This window comes from Monodon monoceros, unplaced genomic scaffold (assembly GCF_005190385.1).
Source record: "Monodon monoceros isolate NGI ecotype Baffin Bay Population unplaced genomic scaffold, NGI_Narwhal_1 Super_Scaffold_2, whole genome shotgun sequence".
In the NCBI taxonomy this organism is placed as follows: domain Eukaryota; kingdom Metazoa; phylum Chordata; class Mammalia; order Artiodactyla; family Monodontidae; genus Monodon; species Monodon monoceros.
The window spans coordinates 77,864,001-77,885,149 of record NW_021703776.1 but is presented as its reverse complement, the minus strand read 5'-3'; the positions used below and the strand labels follow the sequence as shown (position 1 = coordinate 77,885,149).

Here is a 21,149-nt window from a genome sequence, read left to right as displayed (position 1 = left end):
TCCTAATTTTTCAGCCAAAGAGGCCTCAACAAATTTCAGAATTTGCTTAGGTTATAGCTAAGCAAAGTTATAAATATAAATATAGTTATTTGCTTAGGTTATAGTAGACTTCTAGGTTCAAAAAAATATTATTTTTTTAAAAGCAAATTTTATGTTTATTTATTCATGACCTAATTTTTTATAGACAGTATAAGGAACTATATTTAAAGACTTAAAAATAATGTCTTTTTCTAACAGAAAGCACCATACAATCATTGAAGAAAAATTTAAATATATGTATAAACAAAATCAAAAAAATAAAACCTGCTCTAATAAAACTGTCATGAACAGGTGAGATACTTTTATCCATTTTGAGTTAAATTCAGAATAAATTCTCAGTATGTACAAATTTTTAAGTATAGTATACATGTTTAAAACTATTTATTGATACTTGGCTATTATGAATAAATCAAATGTAAATTTTTTAAATAAGCAGCCTAAATTGTTAAGATAAGGAGTGAAGCCAAAGCATGAAAAAAATAACCAGGGTAACTTATTCCTAAAAATATCAGCCAGGAAAAAAAGAAAATAAGCCAACTCAATTCTCTAGGTCATGTTTACTTAATTACACTATGATTATCTATAAGCTCCATAAAGGCTAAGATTTTTGTTAGGTTTATTCACTGTTTAATTCCTGTGCCCAACAATACCTGCCATATATTAATACTAAAAAACAATTTGTTGAATGAGCTAATTAGGAAAATATAATAAAACTATGGTCTGTATGCAATTTATAGCCCCCTTTGGCAGTATAAGTCTAAATAATCAAAAAAGTATTTATGCAGTAGGTTTTGTGTTTGGATCCCACAGATATCTATCTGCCTCTAGTTTACATGTGAGGAAACCAGGGCTCATAAGTATTGGTCTCTGGTTTTTCTTGCTCTGATAGTCCAGCAAAATTAAGAACAGAACTGACCCACGCAAATGAGAAATGAGTCGCAAATGTGCTAGGATATTGATTAGCTACAGATATCTAAACTTGAGATCTATAATTTGAATATGACTTACTAGGAGGTGAAACAAGTTTAAAGAAACTCACTGAAGCTCTTCACATGTAATATTACACTTGGACCTGACTGTTGTGCACTCTGGGTTATTTTGCCAATTTAACTGCATTCTCATTTAGTTTCTCCATCTAGTAGCGTCCATGTTTATTTACATTTTCTGATGAGGTTGGATGAAGATAATTTTTAATAATATCTCCCCTGTGCTCAACTTCAAATGAATGTTAACCACTTGGAAAATGCCTTTTCAGAATTTGCTTAACCAAAAGTTAGCCCCAAACTTAGCAGACGATCTCTGCTAAGTTTCCCGAAGTCTGATCTTGTGCATATTCAGCCTAGCCCAATGACCCACCTTCAATCTCTATGCAGACTTCCGCCTGTCCTCCACCAGTAGAGCTCTGGTAGCTTCCCTCTAAGTGCCAACCCCTTCAGTAACTTGGAACTTCAATCTCTGCCTCCTCAGTGACCGTCACTCCTCTTAGAGTCCACCTCCTTGAGCCAAGGTAGAAAAGTGACCTCTAAGCAGAATCCAGGGCTATCATGAGGCTCACCATGTGTGTTTTCCTCCTCGGAGAATCACAGTCCTGTGCTGCCTATTGTTCAGTCCCTGACAACGGTTACCTCATATATTTTGTCCAGTTTAATAGTTGTTTACAGCGTGAGAGGGAACGATACTTGTACCAGTTGTCTGTCAAATCCAGAAGCAGAAGTCCTATTTAATTCCTACTATGCTGTCTTCATTATATTCTTCTTCTTGTTTTTTTTTGCCCTGACTTTTGCTTGATTGAATAAAATTATTTTATTACTCTTTTTTTTGTGATTTGAAATCTACATTCTATTTCTATTACACTAATGGTCATTTTCAAAAAAATATTTTAAAAAATTTATTTTATTTATTTATTTTTGGTTATGTTGGGTCTTTGTTGCTGCGTGCAGGCTTTCTCTAGTTGTGCTGAGCTGCGGGGGGGGGAGGGGCTTCTCATCGTGGTGGCTTCTTTTGTTGCGGAACATGGGCTCTAGAGTGCAGGCTCAGTAGCTGTGGCCCACAGGCTTCAGTAGTTGTGGTTCACGGGCTCTAGAGTGCAGGCTCAGTAGTTGTGGCGCACGGGCTTAGTTGCTCTGCGGCATGTGGGATCTTCCCAGACCAGGGATTGAACCCGTGTCCCCCTTCATTGGCAGGCGGATTCTTAACCACTGTGCCACCAGGGAAGCCCCCCCCAAAAATATTTTTGACTAATATTTGAACCTTTAATTTTTTTTTTTTTTTTTTTGTACGCAGTCCTCTCACTGTTGTGGCCTCTCCTGCTGCGGAGCACAGGCTCCGGACGTGCAGGCTCAGTGGACATGGCTCACTGGCCCAGCCGCTCTGTGGCATGTGGGATCTTCCCGGACTGGGGCACAAACCCGTGTCCCCTGCATCGGCAGGCGGACTCTCAACCACTGCGCCACCAGGGAAGCCCAGGCTATTATCTTTGTAGCTTAGGGACTTTGTACTTTTTTTTTTTTTTTAGGGAAATAGTTTCTTCGGTATTATATAGACTCTGAATTTCACTCCTCTCTTGGAGGGGTGTGTGTGTGTGTGTGTGTGACTGTTTAAAGAATAGTTTCCTGTTGATTCTCTTGGAAGAATGATATGATCCTCTCTTAACACTGGTAGAGAAACCTTGGAAGATTCTAAGCCTTGGAGAGTTACCTCATTTAATCTTCAAAACCGACCTAAGAGGAAGACACTACTATTTTCTCCATTTTACAGATGGGGAAATAGAGTTTGAAGAGATTAAGTTAATTGGTCATGTTCACATATCTAGTAAGTGAAGTATCCAGTGTTCAAATCCAGGTAGCTGATTTTAGATCCTATGTTGTTATATGCTCTGAAGAAGCCAAATATATATTGAGTATCAATATGTAGAATAAATAATACAGCCTATAGCACAGCCCCAGGGAAAAGACATCTCTAATTCCAGAACTTACCTAGAGCACTGGAATTTTATATCCCCATGAAGTAAGTACAGAGAGTGTTTTCTAGAGGCAAGGGGAGCTGGACATTCTACTTCCTGTCTTCTAAAACAACAGGAAATTCCTTCTTTCCAGTTAAAAGTATTAAGCAAGTCAAGGCCATCTATGAGCATTACATCCTGGACATGTGAAGTCTAGAAAATAAATACCTGTTGTACCAGAACAAAGGCCATCTAATGTTTTTTGTCCTAGGCAACTCAAGGGAGGCTATCTCTTAAAAGACGTTTCCAAAGTGCATAGTATTTTATGAAAAAAAAAGTGAAGATAAGAAATGTTGCATATTAAAATGTTTGTGACAGGTGCATTTAAAGCCTTCTGTAACCTCCTGCCTCTCAGTGTGTTTACATGACAACTCACTTGAATAAATACTTAGTCTGGAGGCTATTCTGGAAAGCAGGGGCCCCTGATACACTTGGTAACTATAGTTACAGTTGTCTCTCCTTTTCCTGGAATGTAAAATAATTTATCATCATCTCAGAAGTCATTCTGAAAGCCTTAATGAGATAAAGACTCATTTTTCCCAGGTGATATTCCTACTGTTGAGTGCTAGTCATAATTCCCTTCTCTTAACGATAAAAGAGATGTCTAGCTGTAAAGCAGAGGCAAGATGTGAATGCTAACGTCTTACAACTTGGAGAACACATCAATTAATTTAAAAACGTTCTTCCTTAGGAAAATGTTTTTTCTCTCTTCATTAAAATAAAATAACTATTTAATTGATGATTATCCCAAAAGCAGCTTCCAGATAATGATTATATTGAGTATTAATTGGGTAATCCATACAAACTTGGCAAAACATGAACTGATGTTTTAAAAATGTATACCAAAAATCGAAACGTTCCTCCCAGTTGGGAGATGCAAACTGTAACCGAAGAGATGGGAAATTAATCTCACAGTGAATCATACCCTTAAGACCCTGATGTCTCTTGTGGGAAGAGACAAGAGAGTAATCTCCTCTACTGGTGCAGAAGTTAACGAAACTTTTCTTATCTCTCGAGTTATTTTTGAGAAGGCCTTTAGGAGGAGATTAAAAATTTTACTCCTTTTATTATACTAAAAGGCATAGCTTTAATACAATAGAAACACTTCAGTAAACATCCTTTAAAATAGGTTTGTCAGTCTCTCCTATTATGGCCAAAGTGTGCTATTTTCTCCCAAAGAAAGAGAGGACTTGATATGCCAGGAAGAACTCTTCTCCAACTTCACATCCACGCCCATTGCTGGGGGCTGCGACTCGAGCCCACCTTGGGCTGGGAAGCTGATTTGTGTGGGTTTTGGATGCCATCCTCTCTTTTCATTCTGGTGTGAACACAGTGAATCCTAAGAAAACCACTGACAAGGACACAGGAAATACTTTGAGTGCACATTTGACTTCTTAAGCAAAAGATTCTTATTCTGTTCTTGTTCATCACCTTCAGAATTGACTTCTTAAGGAATTCTGAGCCTTACCGTCCCTTTAGTGGTGCCCCCAACTCCAAGCACTAGAGGGACTGCTTGAGTTTAGCAACACCTTTGAAAAAAATAAATTTTTTGATGATTTGATCATTTATTTCAATTTCTTTCCCTGCTTAGAAAATATTATTTGTCATCTTTGGCTTGATTTAAATAAATTTAAATAAAATTTAATTAAATAAACAAATTTAAATAAATTTGTTTGGTTTTATTTCCTTGGTAGGGGAGATATAAGAAAGTGGGACTAACTTTGGAAATTTAAAATAGTATCAAATCAGTGGTTCTCAATTAAGCCAGGCCTAATACTCCTCTTTGAAAGAATATTTGGTTCCCCTGGCAACCAGCCCCCATCCTTATGTGCTATCCCAAAATCATCTCCCTAACATAAATCCAGTAGTGATAGAGGGCTTGTTATATATAACAAGACACCCATTTCACCTTTATGACTCTAAAGTGCTTCCAGAAACTGAGGACAAGAGACCAAATATAACAAAAGATGCTGCCATTGTTCTTGTCACTCACTCAGGAAATTCCAAAGGTTTGGGGAGCTGTGAGCCAGGAACCATGGAGGAAGACAAAATACATATGAGAAATATATTTTGGTCATCTGAATGGCCAAATATATATGTGAAAAACCAAACTCTGCACACCAAGTAAAACAAAGCCAAAGATGAGTTTAATGGCAAGGGTTTTGACCGACAAACTGGGAAACTCAAGGCTATGGGAGCAGTGAGTTCCCAGCTGTTTACAGGCTAAAGGGTTTTTATGGGGTAAATGCGGAAATTATTTGTCTTTTTCAGCTGACCGGTTGCATGACGGTCTTCTTTCTTTTTGAATCAGGGTAGCTGACTTAGGGGAACAAAAAAGTCCAGAGGCGGTGTGAACTGACTTTTGACCTTGGCACATTGCTGGTGTCCTCTGCTGATTTCTGAGAAGAGCTGTACAATCTCCCAACTGATACTAGGTAAGGTTAACCTTTGCTTTTCTTTAATGCACCTGTGTCGCCAGCTCCTTTTTGTCCCCAACATAAGTGACTCCGCTTCAGTTTTGGTTCTACATATATTTCTTATAGATCACAGTATCATTCTCAGCAAAGTGATATGTCATAATAATATCACCCCACCCTCTGCAATGGGAATGGGAAAGTGGAAATTTGGTGGGTAGTGGTGGAGGTGTGGTGGTAGTTATGTGGGATTCTGCCAAAATGGTGTCTATCATCAAGTCTTTCGAGAAGCATTGATCCTGTTGGTCGTAAGTTCTCTATTCTTCAAATGTGGGCCACGTGTGCCCAGCATAAGCTTTAGTAGCCAACTCCTGGAAAACACGATCTTGGGTAGCATCTGACACCATCTTGTTCATATTTGTATGTCCAAGTAACACTTTGAGGGTGTAATGATTATTAGTGAGCTTTAAGTAACATTTCTTCAAGTTATTTAAATTGCATTAGTAGCTTTGTTTGTTTGTTTAGATCTCATTAGTAGCTAGTTCATTTAATTAACTGCAATTTTCCAGGATGGTCTTTTGGTAGCTTATGTGTAAGGAAATATGAAATTTCCCTAAAGTATTATAAATAAATTCATCTCTTTCATCATTAACATATGACGTTTAATGTTAACTGGGTAGCTAATAAAAGTCTTAGAATAGACTCATAAAAATAAGTAGAGGGCTTCCCCGGTGGCGCAGTGGTTGAGTCCGCCTGCCGATGCAGGGGACACGGGTTCGTGCCCCGGTCCGGGAAGATCCCACATGCCGCGGAGTGGCTGGGCCGGTGAGCCATGGCCGCTGGGCCTGCGCGTCAGGAGCCTGTGCTCCGCAATGGGAGAGGCCACAACAGTGAGAGGCCCGCGTACCACAAAAAAAAAAAAAAAAAAAAGAGATTAGAAAATGAGACTTGTAGGAAAAGATTAAAGGATCATTCAGGGAAACCGAGAACCATTTTGCTGGTAATCTTCATTTAGCTGATAATAAAAAGTAAGGAGAATAGAGTTACCGTTCTTCATAAAGAATGGAAGGGAGAGTGAATAAAGTTATTTGTAACACTTGAATGGGTTAGAAATTCCAGCCAGTTGGAAAATATTAAGGATTGCTTTGGAAATTAAAGTAATAGTTTGGAATTGTTCTCTGGATTAAGACAGGATAATTTCCTCATTTGTTTGCTGTGCTCTGAGACGGGTTCACTGAAGCACGTGGACAAATTTGATAGCTTTAACAAAGTTCCGTCAAGGTTTAAATGTTAGAAACCTTCTGTCATTCTTAGAACGGCCTCTGGAGGTCAGGGTTGAGGCATGGTGCATAGCTAAAATTCCTCAGTCACTGTCTGCAGTCAAAATATGGCAAACACTGATACTTTTGGTTCTCCATCTGGTTTCATTCATGAGCTCTAAATTTGTTTACTCACAAAATGTAATTTAACTAACAAGCTAATATGAAACATTCTCTGTTATTGGATATTTGAATATATATTAAGTTTATACATTTAAGTATGAGTCTATGTTATTTCTGTTAAAATAAAGAAGTTAAGGCTCTAAGAACATTTTTAAAAATCTATTTAGACCTTGAAATATGCAAGGACTTGTGAAATAACATGTATTAAGAATGAAAGGTGCCTCAACTTTAAATTAATAGGATATTTTAAGTTTTGTCACGTTCCTGAAATTTAGGATTGCAGTTATTTTCTTAATTCAAAAGCATTTGAAAGCTCTCCAAAACAGTTTAAAATCATTTGGAACAAGACAGAATAATTTACCATTATTATTGTACTTTAGTGTTTTTATCATGCGCAGTTCAGAGGATGGCATGCAGCCAAAAGACATCTTCTCCACAGTTCCTCCCGAGCATCCTCGGCCAGAGCTAAATGACTAGTGAAGGCCAGCAACCAGGAAAGGGGAAATTAGAGGAAGGCCCTTCTAAGAAGCTCTTTACCAATTTCTGGAGCTACAGTCTTTCCTCTTCTCCAGTTATTTACTGCTTTCTTACCTTATTTATTTATTTTAAAACAATGATCCCAGATGTCCTTGAATATTTGGGGAAACTGTGAAAGGTAGTCTTTTTTTTTTTTTTTTTTGCGGTATGCGGGCCTCTCACTGTCGTGGCCTCTCCCGTTGCAGAGCACAGGCTCCGGATGCGCAGGCTCAGCGGCCATGGCTCACGGGCCCAGCCGCTCCACGGCATGTGGAATCTTCCCGGACCGGGGCACGAACCTGCGTCATCTGCTTCGGCAGGCGGACTCTCAGCCACTGCGCCACCAGGGAAGCCCAAGGTAGTCTTTTTAACAACTAAATGAAATCGCTATATTTAATTATGTTTCATGTGGTATTAGTACTTGAGCTGCTTCCAAATATTATTCAGTAAAAAAGAGTATGCTCTGGTAGTTCCAGTAATGCCCAGACTTTTCCGACCCCTTCAGTCCCTTCCCCCATTCCTCCCCTCACTCCCAAACTTCATTATTTACGGCTCTAATATCTTCTCTGTGAAGCCTTCTCAAATGCCATCATGTGACTTTCACCACTCCTTGCTGGATTCTCCCACTGGGCCTTGTATGCACCTCTGTTAAATCTCACTCAGTGGCATGTTTTTGAGTTCTTCCATGCTCCTAAAATTTACAGTTACAGACAGCAAGGTGGTAGAGAATTTTCAAAACATGTAAACACCAGTAGAACATAGGTGTCGGTCAATCAGAATGGAAACCAGCTTTAAATAACACTGGTGTGTTGGGCTAAATAAGAGTCCTGGAACCAGCCTATGAGCTCTTCAAGGGCAGGCTCCTGTTGCATTTGATTTGGTATTCTTTTTTTTTTTTTTTTTTTTTTGATTTGGTATTCTTAACACCTAGCACAACACTTGGCTTACAGTTGATCGATCAATGTTTTGTGAGTGAATGAATATGAAGAAAAGTTATGCATTAATTCCAGGAAGAGCCCTGAAATCTTAGTGGTGACTTCAAGATTGCCTAGCATCATTTAACCTGAGACATTAGTTTAACTTGAGGTAAAGGCATTGTCCTTCATACTAGATGATCCTAATGACACACTCCACAGGTCCTAGGCATTGAGTTGTCCCCACAGGCAAATTGCCCTGAGCCATCTGATCTCATACTTCTGTGATGTATTTTTGAGGAAGAGAATGGGTTAATTAAATTGGATCTGCGGAAGGAGAAATAGTAGACAAACCTATCTCCCAAATAAAACTAAATTTCCATGATGCCATTTAAATATAACCTATAGCTAATTATTTAAAAGATATTAAAAGAAACATTTGGAAAACTATTACACCTCATAAGTTATTTTCACATATGGTGGGATACTATATACTTATATACTAGATAAGAGTTATTCTTCATTTAATGTTTATCTGTTGTGGAAAAAGATTCTTTAGATACGATTTGGGACTGTTTAAAATGAAGAAATACATGTTCCACTTACCACAGTATAGCAATTATTCAGAGACTTTTTTCTTTAACCTAAAAGTAAAGACAGAGTACATGTCAACCTGATTTCCAGCTATCTTTGCTGTGGGTGTTTCCTTTATCCTGCAAGCTGGGATGGCTTAGTTCCGGTCCACTTTCTTTTGGCAGCCGAAACTTTCTGCTCAGCAGAGTGGTAGTTCCTTCTCTCCTACCCTGAGCAGGTGCATATACCCCCCAAATACACGTCGAACTGAGTAGATTCAACTGCTCATATTAGACTGACTCCGAGGAATGCAGAAAGTCTGGGGCCAACGCTAGTCAGTTTGAACTTAATTAGACCTACATAAAATAATTATTTACCTCTACTCAATATAGTGCTTCTAAGTGATGAAACCACAGAGGATTAAAGGGCATGAGTTGTGTACATCAGTGCAAGTTAAAATGGAAAGAAGGATGGGGCCATAGAAAGCTCTAAATCGACAGGGATGCTCCCAGTTTACTCCTGGGAGACAGTGTGATGGCAGGCAAATCCCGAAACTTCTCGCAAACCTTTTTATCTTCAGAAATATTAAGCATTTGTCTTAATCACCACTAAAGTATCATCTGCCTCCAATTTTCTACAGTTTTTAAAAAGGCAACTGGCCATAGGTTTTGGTCATTGTGAGTAAGTGGGTTATGAAATAAGCACGTTCTGCCTGCCCAAGAGCCTCAGCCTGAGCTTTTTCGCCCCAAATGCCCTAAATGTTTGTAGTGCAACAGTTCTCTCTTTATCCCACAGACAGTCCTTATCGGTCCAGAAATGGAAGCCCCATAACGTTTGGGGAGTTAGTCTCTTTCATTTACTGATTGGTTTCAGGGCACTGTCCCCTTCTACAGTGATGCCTGGCACAGATTATTAAAATTTACTGGACTACAAATTTGCTTTCTTAAGACATCAGTGTAAATATTGTGAGCGATTTACTTTTCCAAAAGTGAGAACAAGGTAATAGAAATTAGTCCTAAACATGCATGCAAAAATGGTGAAAGTAATGACGCTTAAACTTAAAAAATAACATTTGCTATGGTCATGAGGCAAGTGCCAAGTGAAAGAGAGACGCTTTCCAGAGCCTGAGTCTCAAAGGGTGTCTGCTTAGAGATGGGGTGATCACATATCCTGCAATTTGCAGATACTGAAACCCAATTTTCACATTTTAGTCATGGGTAAGTAAGATCTGGAAGATTGAGTCATGCTGAAGGATTTTATTTATATACAGTAATTTCAGTGTATTAATTTATAACAAAAATAATAAGAAGTAGACTAGAATTCCATGGATCTGGTCAGTAAATTGTGTTTCCTATAGGTAAATTTATTTATAAAATAAAATCAATACTAGAAGGCCTCTCAGTAACTATACTGCTATAGAGTTGGGAGTCACACAATCTCCTGGGACAATTAAAACAATCATTAAAACTGAGAAGTACTGTCACGTATCTCCATTATAAGACTTCAGTTTTAAAGGAAAATTATCCAGTCCCTTAGACAGTGATGGAAACACACTGGTAAATTTTTACTATTAAATTTTTATATTCAGAATCAAGTTTTAGCCCTTATAGTATTGTACTTTCTCTTAAAAGATGTAGTATTTTCCAAGATCATAGTTCTCTCAAGTTAATTATATTTCAAAATGCTTTACTTTCATAAGGCACCAGAAATAGCTCGTTAAGGTTTAGGAAATATAGTTGTCTGAGCAGTCTATTTATAAGTCTTTACCTTGGAGGGTTATTTCTTAAGGAAATATCAAATCCAATCATGTTTATGCTGGTTATAGTTAGCTTTTGTTTCTTACCAATATTCTTATTGATACCTTATTTTGGATATGAAACCCTTACACAGGTTTATAGAAGTGAACTGAGATTGGTTATACCAGGCAAATAGCTTAATGACTACATAGCAACTGAAGAATTTGTTGAAATTTTGATGTACGCAATTTAAGTGGCAACCTTAGTTTAGTCTTCCATTTTTTTCACATTTTCTTCAAGATAGGATTTTTCTACAAGACTCTTTGTCTGTTTTATATGTGTGCAGGTATACTGCGACCTCAAAGACATTGAGGTCTCAGTTTTCAATATATATTAAGGGTCAGTAATTGTAAAATGCAGTGAAAATTTGAAGATACAGCCAAAGTAAATGTCTTTTTAATTAAGCAGATTGGGTCATACACAAAATATTGAAACATTTGAAGTGTCTAAAGTGAATTGTTTTTAAATAATTTAAAAAAGGTAGCCCAGGTTTTTTTTTTTTTTTTTTTTTGACTTAAAAAAAGAACTTGAACAAAGGTCAAGGTAGGTGCCTCATTAAGAATATTAATTGTTTTCATTTTTTTAAGTGAAATAAAATTGATAAAGAAACTTCCTAAGATAGTTTGGTTTAGGAACCATTGTCCTTAGATATGGTCTGAGCAAGAATATAAAATAAACACTCCTTTGGAAGTGACTTTTGTGATCTTTTAAAAAATATCTACATAGCCTAACTTGATGGCTAATACTGCCAGCAAAAGCAACTCCCTGTATGTAACTGTAAACACATAATATTTGTCTGGGGGAGCCCACAGGTTTGAATTTTCCCAGGAGAGAGCAGAGTACTGAGAATGGGGAAATAGGACTGGTGAGTTTTGAAAGAAAGGAATGAAAGTAAAAGATAAGCATAACTTATCTACACATAAACATCTTACAAGTTTAACTTATCTTAAACTTGAGCATAAACTTATCCTACACAGTCGAGGTAGGGCTTAGGCAGTTGGACATACCAGGTGAGCAATAGGACATGGGATGTGAAAGTACTGAAAACAAGAAAGGAGACACAGAAAAGGAATTATGTTTTCATACCTACATAGATCCACATGTCCTCATGCATTTGGGAGTTTGTCTCCTACCCACGTGGTTTAATATTGTAGGACCTCTGAAAGTCCTGGACCAAAAATATCTCTTTTGACTTTCCTCCCTAGTTGCTTGATATTCTCATTATGTTTATTCTGGGGGGATAAAAGCAAGGATGATCCTGCCTTGTCTTCTAATCAGCCTGGAAGCAGCTTGTTAACAAGAATGGTACCCTATTTCTCTGAACCCTTGCACAGTGCCTAACAGTGATGCTTACAGGTGACCTTGACATGTGAGGGAAGATGGGGCACCTTCATTTCTAGCTGTTGAGACCTCCGTTCACATTGGTGTATCCAAGGGGCACCGAGGAAAAAGCACAGCCTCCTCGGTAGAGGGGCACCGAAAAGAATGGAGGGTGGGGAACCTTGAGCCACCTGGCCTGCTGTCAGTCTTCCAGCCGGAGGAAGGCTAATCATAGAAGCGTTTTGTTGATCAACCACTTTACGAGAATCTTGTGTTATCTCTCTGAAGATGTTGGAATAGGAAAAGTGGGGGCTTTAGGGGAAAAAATCCCTTAGAATTGATTCCCAGCTGTGGGATTTTGCACAAGTAACCTCTCAGCTTCAGTTTCTGATCTGTAAAATGGGATAAGACAGTAATTTCCCTGGCCTCGTGGAACCCAGTCTCCTCTCTACCTACTAGTGATTATGTCTGGCCAAGTTGACACGTGTGTCCACCTCTTTTACTGCTTCTCACCTGCCTGCCATCCCCACCCCACGTGTTCATGTGGGGCAGGGATTAGCACAGTAGAGTTTATTGTTTAGAGCTGGAAAGCTGGAAAAGCGTCTGTTTTTTCATAAATCACGTCTACAGTCTTCGGCGCTACTAGCTAATCTATCGAAGGGTGCTGTTATTATTATTTTTTAAATAAAAGAAAAGTTCTGTCTACATTCTGATTTTTCCTTCAAATAATGTGAAGGTAAACGTCAACTCATGGACAAATTCCAAGTTAATGCAGCCTGATTTAAAATATTATTCTAGGTCCTTAGACTACATTTGCAAATCTCGTTCCTTATGCTGTTTTGCAATTGAGATCCGTTGGTACACATCTGAGTACAATTTTCAAGGTTCCAATTTGCAGCATTACAGTAGGGCAGAAATATTTCATTACTGTTACTCAGATTTTCTGATTATACAGGAGCTGGATTCTTGGTTGTAGAATGAGGAGTGAAGTAAAGTGGTAGGTTTTTGTTTTTTCATAATCCAGTCTCTGCATTTTGCATATTATTGCTTTTTGTAGGGTTCTTCTTGCTTCTGGTACTTTAAACTATCTTTTAAGATTTCAATTGATGTTATATATTGAGCAGATATCTTAAATTATTTGAGCATGTTGTTCAGAGAAACCTAAAGAGAATTAGTTTTAAAAATCATTGTTTTTAGCTTTTCCAAAACTTGGTAAAGCACTTTCTCCACTTTTTTTTCTTTCCACAGTAACACTCTTGATTTCATCTTTTCAGGTCGTATGTTGCCTCATATTTATCTTAAATTCACTAGGGTAAGGCCCGGAGTACATTTGTTAAATGTCCAATTTGGCGATAACCAAGTTAACGAGTAACATTTATTATTAATTATATCAATAAAAACATCATAATCTTACAGCGCTGGTTTGAGCCTGATAGAGTAGGAGGGTTGAGGGATGAATATTCACAAGCAATTAATGGATCGCTCTTTGGAAAAAATGCTAAAAGTCATTTTAATAGCCTCTTTGCATCCTAACCAGACTTCAGTCAAATCAAACCATCTCTGGCTAGAAAAAATGTAATCGGTTTCTCAAAATTAGGTTCAATGAACTTGTCTCTGCAGAAGGTCAAGTACTATATTCTCATGAAAGAAAACTGTTCCCCATTTAATGCATCAGTTATTAAAAGGTGTTCCAGGGCTTCCCTGGTGGCGCAGTGGTTGAGAGTCCGCCTGCTGATGCAGGGGACGCGGGTTTGTGCCCCGGGCCAGGAGGATCCCGCGTGCCACGGAGCGGCTGGGCCCGTGAGCCATGGCTGCTGAGCCTGCCCGTCCGGAGCCTGTGCTCCGCAACGGAAGAGGCCAAGACAGTGAGAGGCCTGCGCACCGCAAAAAAAAAAAAAAAAAAAAAAAAAGGTGTTCTATTTTTCTGTCTGGGTTTTTTTTTAATGACTGCATATTAAAGTAACCATCTTGCCAACATGCAAATGATATCCTAACTGAACATGGCTTGGATGAAAGTAATGATGAAAGGGCCAGAGAGGCTTATCAGCTACATTATTATGCATGAGAAATGGAAAATCACTGAGCCACCAGAATCTTCCTCTTTTTAGGTTTATACGACTCATAGAAACAAGTAAACATTAAAATATGGTATTTTCTCCTTTTTTAAAAAAGACCTTCAAAGAATCTCATAGAATCTTAGATTTTGATATCTCCTTTTTGGTGCAAGAGTCAGACAATCCAGATTTTTAAAGGAATGTAAAAGAGAGGGAAAGGGAGGGAGAAAAGATGGGCTGGGGGAAGGAGAGAGAGAGAGAGAGAAGGTGAGAGAGAGAGGAAAATAAACCCAGAGAACTATACCCTCTTTGTCGTAACAGGGAATGGAATAATGTTCATTGAAAACATCTTGCCAAGTGCCACTAGACACTTTGCACGTTTTACGGCATTTAAACTTTTGAGGTAGGTATTATCTTCAATTTAGAGTTAAAGAAACAGAGGCTTATGGTGTTCCAAACAACTTGTCCAAGACCACAAGCTACCAGTGGTGAGCCTCACATCTTATTGACTTTGAAGCCCATGATCTTTCACTGTGTCATGCTAGCCCAAGGCATGTGGTATTTAGTTTTTGGAGAGGAAACCCATTCCAATCTTACTAAAATGAAATTTTAATATACCATTATTACTTTCTAACCTAACTGAGAAGTTGATTAGGTTTTAAACAATGAAGATGAAGATTGCAGTTCCTTGATAGATATATGTTTGGTGTGTGTTTGTGTGTGCATTTACTTCTTTGACAAACTAAGTTTCGGTGTCCTACAGAAAATGGTCTCTCGTCAGCTAGAATCTGCAGACACTTTTTTTTTTTTTTTGTGGTACGCGGGCCTTTCACTGCTATGGCCTCTCCTGTTGTGGAGCACAGGCTCCGGACGCACAGGCTCAGTGGCCATGGCTCACGGGCCCAGCCGCTCCGTGGCATGTGGGATCTTCCCGGACCGGGGCACGAACCTGTGTCCCCTGCATCGGCAGGCGGTCTCTCAACCGCTGTGCCACCAGGGAAGCCCTGCAGACACTTTTTATCTGGGCTGGTTGGAATGATTGTCTTCTGTCCCTGTTCCCCCTATTTTTGTCCATGGATAATAGGCTACCCCTCTAAGGATAAGAGAAGCTGTAGATGACCACTATCTTTTTAAAAAATAACTAATTAATTAATTGATTGATTAATTTTAAATTGAAGTATAGTTGATTTACAAAGTTGTGTTAGTTTCTGGTGTACAGAAAAGTGATTCAGTTATAGATCTATATATCTGTATCTATATCAATATATTTTTTCAGATTCTTTTCCATTATCGTTTATTACAAGACATTGAATATAGTTCCCTGTGCTATACAGTAGGATCTTGTTATCTATTTTATATATATTTATATATATTTATTTATATATTTATATAAATATTTATATATCTATATATATTTATTTATATATCTATTTTTATATATTTACATATATTTATATATAATAGATATATAAAATATATCTATTTTATCTATTTTATATATAAATATATTTTATATATAGTAGTTTGTATCTGCTAGTTTCAAACTCCTAATTTATCCCTTCCCTCTTTAGTAGCCATAAGTTTGTTTTCTATGTCTGTGAGTTAGCTTGTTTCTCTTTTGTAAATTAGTTCATTCATATCATACTTTAGATTCCACATATAAGTGATATCATATGATATTTGTCTTTCTCTGTCTGACACACACATATAGGTTGCTTCCCCATCTTGGCTATTGTAAATAGTGCTGCTATGAACATTAGGGTGCATGTGTCTTTTTGAATTAGAGAGTTTTCTCTGGATATATGATTAAGGCCACTATCTTACCCAGAGTTTCTACTGGTGAAGACAGAAGGTCTCCAGTGAGATGAGCTGAGCCCAGCTCAGAGGATAGTGCACTGGTCCAAAGGTTCTAGGAAAAAGAGGTGCCCCACATGGTCTAGTTGGTGGCATCTGGGCCCTGAGACTTAAATTAAGCTATAACTGATGCACCATAAAATTAACTTTTTTTAAGTTTACACTTTAGTGGCATTTAACGTATTCACAAGGTTGTGGAACCATCATCACTATTGAATTCCAGAACATTTTCATCACCCACAAAAGAAACCCTATTATTCATTAGCAATCACTCCTCATTTCCCTCTCCCCCTCCCTCCCAGTCCCTTGCAACCAGGATTCTACTTTCAGTCTCTACAGATTTGCCTATTCAGCTGCATTTTATATGCGATTACAAGACTACACACTTGATGGCATTTGCTGTTACTCTCATATGGGACACTGAGCAGTGCAGTAGGTGGTTTCCCAGGATGTTCAGTGAGGGATCCAGTGGTTTCCTCACACCCCTTCCGCAATCTCCAGCCTCACTTCTGCTTTCTCCCCCACACCGACAACCCATTACCAGATTCTGTAGATTTTAACCACCCACTGCAACATCCTCCCTCCTCTCTGCTTCATCGCTGGATCCCCTGCCACTCTTAGAGCCTCATCAGCGTGGATAGTGGTTATGATGACTGCACTGCAGTCGCTTCTCTCCTGGTCTCCCTGCCTCCCGTCTTGCCCCACTTCATTATCCTCTGTGGTGCTGCCAAGCGGTCTTCTAATAATCTAAATCTGTTTATATCCTACCCCTCATCCTAAAATTCTTGAATATCTCTCCACAGTTTTCAGAATGAAGTTCAAACCACACTAGTTCCTCCAGTTTGCTCTTAGGCTCACCTTGCACAGTTTCCCACTTGTACGCTTGCCTGCACTCATACCGAATGGGTACCCCAGAATGTGTCACCCAGCTTCAGGTTTGCCGTCCCTGCACTTGCCTTTACACTGTCTGGAGCATTGTCTCCTGCTGTATGCTTCTATTGGTCCTATATTCTACCCTCCCTTGTCTAGAATGTGGGCCCTTTGTGGACGGAGACAGTGTTCATTTCTACACCAAGCACTCTCTCTGTTCCTCTGCTGCACACTTCACACACTTTCCTCACTTTTCCATAATGTCAGTGCTATTCTCAGTGTCTTCAACTGTATTGTAAATGTACTGAAAGCACAGATTTATAATCCATAGTATAGTTCCTAAGTCCATAGTTAATAGCTGTCAAATGGAAGAAAGGGAAGAAAAAGAAATAAAGGAAGCAAATAAAGAGCAACAGAGCTCAAATGCTGCTTGTCTCCATGTGTGGCATTAACTCATAATGGGATTCAGCCCTTTTCCCTTAAAGCCTATCCAAGCCAGAAATCATAAGTGAAAAAAAACAAGTTTTATATTGTTGTTTGGAAGATTTTTGGAGGACACGAAAGAGAGGTTTTATAACACAAAACACTTGGTAAACTTCATAAAAGTCCCTATTTGACCTTTTTGTTTTTCCCCTCTGCCCCCAGAAGACATGACAATCTATAATGTACATGGATAGGACAACACAACCTCAAAATACATGAGGTAAAAACTGATAGAACTGCAAGGAGAAGTAGATTAACCCACTGTTCTACTTGGAGACTTCAACACTCCATCAGAAATGGACAGATCCAGCAGGTAGAACATCAGTTGGGACATAGCTGCACTCAACAATACCATCAATAAACTGGATATAATGGACATCTATAGAGCACTTTGCCTAACAGCAGCAGAATACTCATTCTTCTCGAGCTCACATGGAACATTCACCAAGACAGACCACATTCTGTGCCATAAAACATACCTTAACAAATTTAAAAGAATAGAAATCATACAGCTCATAATGGAATTAAACTAGACATCGAAAACAGAAAATAGCTGGAAACTCTCAAAATGCTTGGCGGTCAAACAACACGCTTCTGAACAACACATGGATCAAAGAAGAACTCTCAAGAGAAGCTTAAAAATATTTTGAACTAAATGAAAATGAACATACAACTCATCAGAATTTGGGGATGCAGAGAAAGCAGTGTTTAGAGGGAAATTTATAGCATTGAATACATATACCAATAAGAGGCAGATTAGTTCATACCATGGAACTTGGGAAAAATTCAGAACTTAAAGGCACCTATTGCTGCAACAAGACTGGGATGAGACAAGGGGCTGAAAAAACAAGCATTGGTCAAAAATCTCTGAAAGGCAATCAGACCTAATGATCCTTTCTTCCATTCCCTGTATCCCAACCCCACCAAGAAACTGGAAATTTCCTTTTTTAAAAAAATAAATTTATTTATTCATTTATGGCTGCATTTGGTCTTCATTGCTGCGCGCAGGCTTTCTCTAGTTGCGGCGAACGAGGGCTACTCTTCATTGCAGTGCGCGGGCTTCTCATTGCAGTGGCTTCTCTTGTTGCAGAGCATGGGCTCTAGGCGTGCGGTCTTCTGTAGTTGTGGCACATGAGCTCAGCAGTTGTGGCTCGCGGGCTCTAGAGCGCTGGCTTAGCAGTTGTGGCGCACGGGCTTAGATGCTCCGCGGCATGTGGGATCTTCCCGGACCAGGGCTCGAACCCATGTCCCCTGCATTGGCAGGTGGATTCTTAACCACTGTGCTGCCAGGGAAGTCCCAGAAACTTCCTTTGAAGGGGGTAAATCTCAAAAGCACCAGGGATAACAGCAGACAAGGAAGAGCTACTGTAATAAAATGATAAATGATAAAGAGGCAATAAAGACAATATGGAAAATTGAATGCCTACCCCAGTGCTCCTTACTGTATGAGCATTCAGAGTCAGGTATATGCTTCCCCTATCCCCTGGATAAATATTACGGATTTCTTCTCTGGAGGAACCGAAGTGTTCCAAAGAAAACACCTATGGATACTGTCCTGGCAGGAAAGCAGATTCACTCTAGATGATTCAGATGAAGAGACATTAATAGAGGAACTACTTACAGTCTGTAAATGAACAAATGAGGGATGATGAGTCACCTAGCAACCAGCATCGGTAGGAAGCCATTATATCCCCAGCTCTGAAAGGACAATGGAGGGAAATACAGGCCAGTGAGAAGTCTAACAGTGGAACAAAGCCCTCACAGCAGAAACTGAAGTGTGGGGAGTTACATACACTGCTACAGACTCTTGCTGAGTAGGGAGAGAATTTGGTGCGGGGATGATACCCTAACCTTTGCCTTCCACTCACCAACATCCTCCTAGTGCCTGCCCACCAGACTGCAGTTGTTTTAGGGAGCCCAGGTATGTAGTTCCTGGGACCCAGAGTAAGACAGAGAAGAATGGAGAAAAGATACGATGGGGGGGGGGGCAGTGCATAAACAGGATATCTAGCAAAGATATTGACATTTGGAGGTCCTCTAATGAAACTTCTGTGCTCCAGTGTTAATACCCTAGAAGTCTGCTGGAGTGAACTGCCAAGTAGCCCTTTCAGTGCCACATCCTCCCAGCAGCAGGGATGGGGACAGAGCAAGACGAGACCAAACCAGGGTGCTTTGAACAACTGGGAGGCAGAGGGAGGGAACAGAGAGGCTGAGATTGGGTCACTACGATGAGGAAGATCAGAGGCATCAGAAATGTGCGAGAGGACGCGCCTGAAGACAAACCAACCACTCATTCCTGTCATTATGTCTGGTGGGCCTTGCCATCTATCGTTCCAAATAGTATGGGAATAGCCATGCAAGACAATATTCTTGAAAGGAAGGACCACTGGAACAGGGAGGGTCTTTTTTTTTTTAACCTGGTGTGTAAACCATGAATTTAATTTATCCTTAGGGGAAAGGGAAAGTGGAGATCTGTAGATGTGTTTTTAAAACAGGAGTGCCTGTGCTTGAGCAGCCTGGGAGTGGATGCTTCTCTGAGAACATCCCAGACCTGGAAACTGAGCTCGCTCTATGGCAGCTCTGCCCAAGACCTGATGCTGACTTCACTTTTTGATGTCTCTGTTCAAACCATATGTTGTAGGAACAATACAGATTTGTAAATAAATAGACTATGATTCGAGAGTCCTACTGTGTAGGTAACTTGTTTTCATCTCAGATTTATCAGTTTCTTAGAGGAAAAGATGGACTTGAATTTAGAAAACTTTGGACCCTTAGAGAGCCCAGAAGATAGTTATTCACTGCGTCTGCATATTTGATACAGTGCTAAACCTCAGCATGGCAGAATGCTGTACAATTCAGAGCTATTTTTGATTTTGCAATGTTTTATTTTTAATAGTTGAAGGGATTTCTAAAATGAGTGTAAATGTTTATATCCTTTTTCAATTCCTCCTTTGAAAAGATTTTCACTAATTTTGAATTTAATTGTATATTTTTGTTTGCTTATGGCTCTGGGTAGCTTTTGAAGATGTTGAAACGGGACTTCATGAAGGGCAAAGGGAGTAGTGGACAGTACAGGGGGAGGGCTGGGTTAGGCCTTCCACCTTCTCGGACACTGCAAGCTCTTGGCCAATTCTTTCTTTCTTTCCTTCTTTCTTTCCTCCTTCCTCCCTTCCTTTCCTTCTTTTTTGTTGTTTTGTTTTTTGAGTGCTGAGTGATTAAAGCTGACTTTGGCCCTGATGACTCGCAATAGATTCTCCAGCATGTTAGAGCTGGAAGGAGTCACAGGAATTATTTAATCCTATTTTACAGATGAGGAAACCGAGACACAAAGAAATGTAGCCACTTGCTCAATGTTACACCATTTGTAGAAAAGTCAGGTCTTCCTACACCTAGTAAAGTATTTTATCCCTTATGTGTATTACCAAAAACATCTCTATAACCCACACTTACGAATACGAATAATGGCCAGGTGTCTCTTCAGGCTCCCCATCATCAGAGGCCTGCTTAGCCCTGAGGCCGCCTCCCACCATTGGGCTCTTTGGTACCTGAAGGCCATTATTTGTGTGCCATTTACATTTTGTCCTTCACTCACCCACTAACACTTCCCCACTCCGTATGTTATTCCACAGGTGCCAGCTAACTAATCTGGTAAACTAATAATCAATTTGCACACGGAAGACACTGAAAGGCCCCAACAGGAAGAGATTCCGCCTGTATGTTACCACTTGGCAGACATTTCTGAGCCACCTGTTATTGTTCTTGTCTCCAAACAAACTGCTTGGAGTGTTTCCAGGTTAAGCCTGACTCTGAGACAACTGTGCTTTCCTTCCGTGTGCTTCAGGTTTTCCCCAAAGAGCTCAGGGTTCTTTGGTT

At 39.4% G+C, this 21,149-nt stretch overlaps 1 protein-coding gene across 2 annotated transcripts in view; it reads left to right on the top strand.

The window, feature by feature from the left end:
• Window positions 1-21,149, top strand: part of IQUB (IQ motif and ubiquitin domain containing) — a 259,797-nt gene that overhangs the window by 117,822 nt on the left and 120,826 nt on the right. Inside the window, exons 13-14 of one of the 2 annotated variants that reach the window (XR_003795297.1) lie at window positions 5,352-5,475; window positions 7,619-7,659. The gene's annotated coding sequence lies outside the window, so the exon portion shown is untranslated. Of the gene's footprint in view, window positions 1-5,351; window positions 5,476-7,618; window positions 7,660-21,149 lie in introns of those variants that run through there. The other variant, XR_003795298.1, reaches the window with a different exon arrangement.